Source organism: Pinus tabuliformis, chromosome 6, assembly GCF_031772625.1.
Source record: "Pinus tabuliformis cultivar Carrire ecotype Pingquan chromosome 6, CPIR1, whole genome shotgun sequence".
Classification (NCBI taxonomy): domain Eukaryota; kingdom Viridiplantae; phylum Streptophyta; class Pinopsida; order Pinales; family Pinaceae; genus Pinus; species Pinus tabuliformis.
The window spans coordinates 215,443,724-215,453,048 of NC_142292.1; the positions used below are offsets into that span (position 1 = coordinate 215,443,724).

Consider the following 9,325-nt stretch of genomic DNA (forward strand, 5'->3'; position numbering starts at 1 on the left):
CAAATAAATTTCTCAATTACTTAAATAGTCAACACAAACACCATAAATTCACCTTTAACAATCAATGGTCACTGATCAATCCACCATCATCCACCCAGAAATAATCACAACTAGAACCGCACCAACTCAACCAACTCTTGCAAATTTTATTATGCTTATATAGAAGTTAGGACTGAAACTTTTAATTCTTGAATTTTCACTTGATTTCCACTTATCAGAGGTTTTCATCTCATTAAATTCTTATTTTTATATTTTTGAAATGTCCTCTTGATGTAAATAAGTCTTCAATCTCTAATTTGCTTTCTTTGTGACAAAAATCGAGTTCATCTGATTTCTTCCTCCATTTTGGAATTATAAAAAAATAGTCGACTATTATGGGAGGCGAGGGGTTCAAAATTGGGACCTCCATCGATCTAGTTGGCTTTGCCACCAACGAGTCGTAGGCTCATTCCTTGGTGGCTTCACCCAGCAAAATATATTTAAACTTAAATCATTCAGTTGATGAACCAACGAAGACGGACCATTGGAGGAGCGGTGAAACCCTGAGCGTCCCTGGGGTGCAGAACCCTGAGTGAGGATATCTTAAGATGCCAAAAAGGTTCCCTTAGGCGGCCATAGGTGCTAGTGTCATAATTGGGCTTTGGTCAATCCAATCATCTAGTTCCTTGGGATTTCATTTTCCTTTTAAGGCTTGCCTAAGGAGATTTGGGAGATGGTGTTTCAAACAAAAACAAAGAAGATTGATAAATGGATTATAAATCAACTCTCATGGTGATTTGTAAGTTCCAAATTCACATTAAAGCATTGGAAACCACCCATTTTTACTACACCTCATCTTGTGTGCCTTCTCAAAGGGATTGAAAAGCTTAGATAAGCTTCTTAGGGATTTTCTTTTGGAAAAATGATTAAGGTAAAATGGGATTCAACATGTAAAATGGAGCCTTTGTTGCTAGCTACATTGGGATAGTATTCATGATGTCATTTGATATATTCAAGCATGTGCTCTTTCTACTAAATGGATCCTCCAATCTATCGAAGGTGATAAGGATTGGAAAATGCATCTTCAAAAATACATTGTTAAGTGAGCCCCTCTTGGAATTAAAGCTTTGAGGAATCATAGTGGACAACCTTTTTCGATTACTCCCTCTTAGCTTGAGTTCATAGGGACCTTCATAAAAAATATCATATAGAAATCTTGGGAAGCTATTATACCTAAGCTCAATTGGAGAGGAAACTCTCTTGGATTAAGGTTTACTTTCAATAAGCATATTTTATGGTGGGTCCCTTGCAGTGCTTTATAATGACAAGCCCCTGGAAAAGTCTAGTTAGCTTTTAGCCAACTCCATGCTTAAAATGGGGATTCAAAAGATCACTAACCTCTTTGATGGCTAGACTAGAGATTTGAAAAATTGGTCTTTGTTGAATGCAGAGTTCAAGCTTACCACTCTAAATATGTTAATCTTGGATAAGGTTTAAAGACATATATAGGAGAACTTATTCATGAAAATTAGGTTGTATAACACTATGTCTTGGTGGGGTCACTTGCATTGGAACTTCTCCAAGGCCCTCAAAAAGTAGCAACGTACATATGATTACTAATTGCTACATCCTAGGCCCAATATTGGGGTTATATTTAATAATATCTAGCACCTCTACTCCAAGCAAAGAACTCAATAGTTTTACATCTCCTTGATATAGAAGTTTTCCATTGCATCGAAGAAGGCTATCTAAATCTCTAATCAATCTTGATCGGAGGCTTTGCTCTTGGACAAAAATGGTAGATCCAGGGGTTTTCCCATCCTAGATGTTTGATTTATCTCAAGAGTTAAACACTCAGCCACCTCTTCTACTTTTATTATTTCACTCAATCAAATTGGGTTAGGTGTATATATTGTGTAGTCAAATCCTTCCTTTCCAATATAAATATTTGAAAGGAGCTCACTTAGGTGATAGGATTCCTTGTGCCATTGAACTCTAAGTAGCATGGTAGCTTCTTTGTTCGATTTTTTTAAATCTAAAACTAGAGAAACCACTGCTTTATTGAAGGGTGTTAAGAATGAAATGAGATTCACTTGGTTTAATGGCACATTAATGTAATATAGTTTGCACTTGTAGATTTCAATGTAGTTCTAGAATATTTAAGACATGATGAGCCATATTTATCATTTCACTAATTATCAAGGGAAAACCCCATGGACAATGTGTAGTGAACCTTTTTCAATACCAGAAAATCTCCACTTAATCAACCTATTTCATATGTCCTATGCTCACAAGATTTAAAGAATATCTCTCATCTCACTAGATATTTATAAAACCCCACCAAGATCATTTTTATTGAACCTCTCCTCCCAAATACATATTTTTAATAAAAATAGTCCTTATTTTTAATAGATATCCCCAATTATTATGAAACACCCCTTTTTATATCCCCTAATACCTGTAAATTCCTCTACCCCGCATCACACCCCCAATACCTACTATTATTCTAGTTTTCACAATTAAAAAAAAAAACTTTATGAATGAATGTGGTAAGATATTGATCAATAAGGTGAAGGGGGTAAGGTCAATACCATGCCTCACTCTACTTTATCTCATTGTCTTGATCATTCAAGTCACCATACATGTTGACTTGTTTAAAAATGCCAAGAATGAAAACTTGCCATAAGTGGTCATCTAAAAGGCCAAATGATGAGTTTCATACAACACCCCTTATAACCTAAAATATAAAAGGAAACCCTAAACTTCATGAGGGGTATGGGGAATGGGAACCTTTCATCCCAAATGCAAGGTGTACTTTATAATGATAGGGGACTCCAACTTACTATGATTACCCATTTCGAAGACCAAGTACTCTCCTTCTTCTAACATGGCTTCCTAGCACCACATCTACCCATCTAGCTGCCTTTGGAATTTGGTTTGTTGTTAGCTCATAGAATTGTTGGTTAAAGTCATTGAAGAAAATCTTGTGCACTATAACCATAGGTTTCCTAAATATTTTAGATATTCAATCTCTTTTTAGATTTTATCCTAATAAATTGGAGATAAAAACACATTAAGTAATAAATCTACTTTATGATAAACTTACATAGTACTAACTCATACATTCATCATCAAAAAATTATGCAAATGATGAAAAAATTTCATTAAATTTAACAATACAATTTTTGATAAGATAACCTTTTTTAATTACTTATAATATATTTTTTTTAATAAAAACACATAAAACTTGAATCACCATAAACACTCAATTTATGTAAATTTAACAACTGAAAATTATCATTCCTCATTCCAATAATTTCTGACAGAAACTTCCCACCAAAGGCCAAACTGAAACTAAAAAATATTTAAAAAATGAAATAAAACATTTATAGTACTCTTCATGAAATTAACTTAAAAATTATCATTCCTCATTCCAATCATTTCTGACATAAACTTCCACCAAAGACCAAAATGAAACCGAAAAATATTTAAAAATTAAAATAAAACATTTATAATACCCTTCATGAAATTAACTTGAATGTGGAGAAAGTGGGATTGCAACCTTCAAAAGTTCTCAAGGTAAAAGCGCCGAAAGTGGAACCTACTGACACTATTACCAACCGACCTACTCTGAATCATAGTCCAGTAGGCAAGTATTATGAAACTTTCTTTCGCTGATTCAAAATAAAGAGCGAAATGCAAAGTCAAAAAAGAGATGTGCTTTTCCTGTCGAATGCAGAACATTGATGGCCCACAAACATTATCAGGTTCATGGTGGAAGAAATAACGATTGGTTTTGAGAATATTGATTATTAGAAATAACTATTGCTCTTGACTATGTTGATTGATTCTGTGGACAATCGATGAAGCAGATTCTGGTTCATTGGTGTTCGTTCTTGCTCGAAAAGACGTGCAAATGCATGGCTGCCATATCTACCAGACGTACCTTTGGAACCGACCGTCAACCATGCATTTTCCTTCTCTTCAACCGACGAATATACATATTTTATATACGGTGGTAATCGAGGAATCGAATCGAGATCATAACCAGACTTCCAAGTCGTGTGCGCGGAAACCGCCCATGAATAACCATTCCACATACTGTTACTATTTACGTACAGGCGCAAATTTGTTTGGGATGTGGGTAGACGGACAGTAAGTAAGACAGACAGCGCATTGGGTTTGCAGAAGAATTAGGAAAAAGTTGCAGAAGCATTAATTCACGGTGAGAAAAAAAATTATTTGCCCGAAAATCGTAACTGAAATACACAGAGCCAGCCAACTACTGTACTATTACTGACATCAAAAACATTCATATACCTTGTCAGGCCAAAATTTAAAGCATAAGCCAGTGCTGAATGGAGAAATCTAGATTTGTCAGCACACATTGCGTCGTTTTTATTTTGAATGTGTTATATACAACGGGCTATATAGCACTAAACTAAATCAGCTATATAGCACTACATCCAGTTTTCATTGGCTCGGGTTCGATTCTCAGCGCGTTCTACACGAGAATTCCCAATTCGGCTTCCAGCTAAATCTGTATTAAGAAAGAAAAAATAAAGTTGTTTTCAAATTGAAGTTGAATGCTCAGAATAACTTGAAACATTTAAACAGAAATTTATTGCTCTTTGAATTGTTTAAGGCACCTGCCATATGCGTCAGAAATCAGGCGTCGATGGATTTTTGGTGCCGTGGAAGATGGCTCCCCAGATCTCTGTAAAGGCCTCGACGATTACCCCGTGATGTTGGCGAGAATTTAATGAGAGAAAACACTTCAAAAGCTTCTCCAGATCGTTGGCCTCGAAAATCTACTTCTCCAGAATCATTTCGAGCATTGAATCCCTGAAATCATGGTAGGGATCCTCTGAGCTTTTCACCACGGCAATGCTTTCTCCGACCTTGCCGTCGATATCAGCTGGGACGAGGCTCTCCCTTTTCTCGGATTTCCTCCGAGGGGAGCGTTTCTTGCCGGAAGAATTTGGAGCGATTTTCTGGGTTTTCTTGGAGTTCTTACTTTACTCTTTTGGACACGGCCATCTCTGGTGCAGGCGACCATAGAAAATGGTAGACAATGCTGATTATGACGAAAATCTGACGTTTTATAAATCACGGTCCTTATATCATCCCGCCGATAGCCGCACCCTCCTGCTTTCCATGTCTTTGCATTCACCTCAAAATTATCCTCTGCCTCGCTGTTTAGCAGAGAGCTTAACATGCTCTGCTCTGCATTTGCATCAATATTCGAGTCTTTCGACTCTAATTTGGCGGATTCCGAAGAAGACAAAGCCGTTCCGCGCCCTAAGGATAAATATGGATCTTCATCCAACAAAACCGGCGGGGACGACTTTCGTCTTGAAAGATTCTTGGATCTCCGCCTGGTTTTTGGAGTTTTTGACCGGCGGGAATTCCTCGGCATTTCGTCGATAGTGGACAACCGAGTTTCGTAGCAGTCAATGCTCGATTCCGATGAAAAGCTCTTGCAACGATCCGAGGCCGTGGATCGTTCGCAAGAGGAGAACAGAGTTTCGTCTTCATCGTCACTGGCAAAGGATCCAAACACGGTATCGGCCGAGGAAGTGCTCAGTCTATAATTATTACAACAACTCGCCATATCGGAGAACTTCTTATGAACTCGCGGCCTTGTTGGATTCTTCTTCTTCCTGTGCTTTCTCGTGACAATCTGCACATTGGGTTCGACAAAGCAGGCCGAATTATTAACAGAAATACTATCCGGCGACGAAACAGGCGACCCTGGCGGGCAGCATGTCTTGCGATTCTGATCACCGGTGGAGCGTCTGAGCACGGCTAGCTTCTTTCTGGCAATCTCGTCGTTAACTTTGGCGACAACATGCCATCCTTCCTCCTTCTCCCATCGGTAACCCGCGTTCGAATCCGTCGAGTTGCAGGGCATGACAACAGACCGGGGAGAGTTAATCTTGGGATCCTTGACGTGCTTTCTTTTCCGACACAGAGGCCGACATCCGCATCCTACCGACACGACCGTGGCCTTTTGTCTCAGGCGTCCCTTTTGTGCCGTTTCTCCTCCATTATTTTTCACAGGAAAAACGGTATCCCCAGTCTTTCGATTCACAGGCGAGAAGCACAATTTCTCCGCCAGATCGCCTCTTTCTTCTTCCGCATGGCGAAAGTAAGGAGCCGGTGATTTGGCTGCAGAATCTGGCTGATGATCCAATTCTGCACGTCTCGCCACGTTCTTGATCTTGTACGCCCACAAACTGGGCATCAGCCTCACCCTGAAACCTCCCATCGTCTCACAAAGAAACGAAATGCAAAGGGAGGAATAGGTAGGTATCCCCTTAAAAAGAGAGAAGTGAAATGACAGAAAGAGACAGATTAAACCGGACGGAAACTTCAAAATATTCAAACTCGGTCGGGATTTAGGGACCGGCGTCACACAACTTGCGGTATTGCCAACTTTGTACGACGGCCACTAAGTCTGTCGGCCGGAGACGTCTAGTTTTGCAGCAAATATAGCAAACTCTGGTTCAAATCCAAAGCTATAAAATAATATTTAACTCTCTATGAATTCTTAATGCTTTCGATTCCGTAAAACGCTAAAATCCGCTTGATCAAAGATATCTAAATTTGTATAAATAACAAACTGTTGCTTCAATTCGAAGATTTAAATCCATATTTAATTTTTCATCGAATCATCTTCAACTCCAGAAACAGTATTCTAAATAGAATTTTGATCATAATTTAAATCTTTAATCCGAAGTATTAGTCTGCAAACAAATCCATAATCAATTCTTTAAACCTCCGGAAGACTTCTTTAATTATTTTGACCAGGAACTCTCCATCGTCAGTTAAATGTCGAGAATTTTTAAATTAAAAAAAAGCCAGTAAGATCCGGGATTGTGTCTCAGGTTTAAATACATCTGTATGTATAACTAACCCCTGTTTCGTCTACTCCGTTAAATTTAATGCTTATAATAGACATCGCCGTTTGGAATCAAAGATCCATTTGAGTTGCAGATTATTTTAATGGAGCGAAATTTAGTATGAAATTGTTTTTGTCCACAGCACCAGGATTTGACTGGCTGGTCAAGTCGGACTGGTGAAAATGAAAATCATTACTCGCTGTACAGCTCCTTCGTCCACGCGTTCACATACACGTGAGGTCGTGAGGTCGAACTCGGAGCGTAGTCCAGATGTTTGTAAGCGCGTAATGGCGCCACATTACAATGTACGTTGGATAGGCTTAAATCCTTTTGCACCGGCATCAACACCGAGACGGTCCTCATTCCGCCCCATGACTTTTATTGTATGTTGTCGTGGTGCACATAAACATGCAAACATTTAATACGATGAAATTTTAACGTTTAACGTTGCATAGTCTTCTAGAATGGAATTGACTGCACGACTGTGGTTGCAATGTGAACAATTAACATCACACGCCCCCTTCAGGTATGTGTGGGATCTCTATGCAACTCGCGCTACCAAGTAAAGAAACTTTGGCCATTTCTTGTCCCGCTGAAAAAATTTGGTTATACAGCAATGATGAAAAGAACAGTTTTGTCCTTTTTACTTATTTTATACTTTTACCTTAGTAAAACTTTACCTTTAAGTCCTCCTGTCCTTCAATTAGTCCACTTGAGCACGTTTGCTTCATTTATTCTCGAGTTCGAGGGCGTTATGTTCTTTAGCTTGTGTAGTTTGTTTTTAATCACACTGTAACGGTTAAAGAGTATATGTTTTGTTTATATATATAATACTAATATTTTAATAAATTTTTAAGTAAAATATTTTTTATTTAATTAAAAAAGTTGCTGTAGCGTAATATATTAAATACGATGAAATAAAAAAATTCGGCGGGAATTGATCGTATAATTTTTAATAAGATTTTTTTTAAATACACATTAGTATAATTTCTGAGATATTTTTTTTGAAATACATTTTTGATCAATTTAATTTTTGATCATATTAAATATTTTAATTTTAATTGATCAATTTTTTATATTAAATATTTTAATTTTAATTGATCAATTTTTTCATGATATTGAATAGTTTATTTAGTGCTCATTGCATTGAGGCTTGCACATGGTAGGTTACCTATTCCAAGACTCTAAGCTCCCTTAATTATGGAGTTTTTCCCTACAATCAAATACACTTAACTTGCTACCCTATTTACAAAACTTTACATGATAATATTAATACCAAAAATAATATTTAATATAATAATAAATATAATTGAAATTTTATATTTAATTCAGTTGTTTTCCTTCGGGCTTGACCCATGGGTTGAGAAATCGAGACCTATTTGGAGATCACACTCACCCAAGGCCACACAAGCACAAGACCTAAACTAACTCGATTTTATCACGTCTCCTCCCTTAGGTCTCTGTGAGGTTTGATTCTGGATCACCTTGCTAAAAAGACCTATCCTCAATCAATTGTGTAGTGAAACTTGAGTAATCAAGTTGAACTTTTATTTAATAATAAATATGAGATAAACGTGAAAATTAATAATGAAAATGACCTGGGGGAGGCCCACGTCATTGCCAAGATTGCTCCCTTTCATCGCCGGAAATTTAGGAAGGTCATTGCCAAGATTGCTCCCTTTCATCACTAGAAATTTAGGGAGGCCATCGAAATTGAAAAAAGGCCGAGGAATCTCAATAGGGAGATGACTGGAAAATTAGCAACAGTTGGATCCCTGCCCTTTCTTCCTAGTTGGCCCCTTAGGGAGGCCATCGAAATTGAAAAAAGGCTGAGGAATCTCAATAAGGATGATGACTGGAAAATTAGCAACTATGGGATCCCTGCTGTAAGGACCTGCGGTTCCACCCGAGGTGCGACCACGTTTGACGATGGACGAGCGGTTGGAAAATGCAAAGTGCGACTTGAACGAACAAGTTACAACACAGCTCTACGACCAACGCGTGAGGAAACATGTTATAATGTCCGTAGAAGGATAGAGCGAAGGTTTATATAAGCATGGGAGCATGCATGAATAGACCATGGGCTGACCTACAATTAGTGCAAAGGCCGACATGTATTTGCGATGAGTAGGGGGCGCTCCTTGCTTGGAGGACAAGTCGACTTGGGTAGCTCAACTCGCCCTCACACCCATATAAGTAAACATTGCGAAGAGCTCATTTGGACATCACAACTTCGCTCATCACATGTAGAGAAGTGCGCAGATCAAGTGTGGACGCAGCAAGAAGAAAAGGTGCAGTTTGGTGATGCGCCCGCTCTTGGGCAAGGCCGCACGAAGGTAGCATGATATCTCGGTTTTGGGTGAGACTTGACATGGGTGTCTCGGGTAGCTCGGGTGAGCGCCCGCCCATCGTGCAAGGATAAACGGTGGAGACTTGGTGGA

General features: G+C 38.4%; 1 pseudogene; it reads right to left on the reverse strand.

The window, feature by feature from the left end:
* Nucleotides 1-4,640: 4,640 nt before the first annotated feature.
* LOC149258230 (uncharacterized) lies at nt 4,641-6,331 on the reverse strand (annotated as a pseudogene).
* Between the last annotated feature and the right edge of the window lie 2,994 nt (nt 6,332-9,325).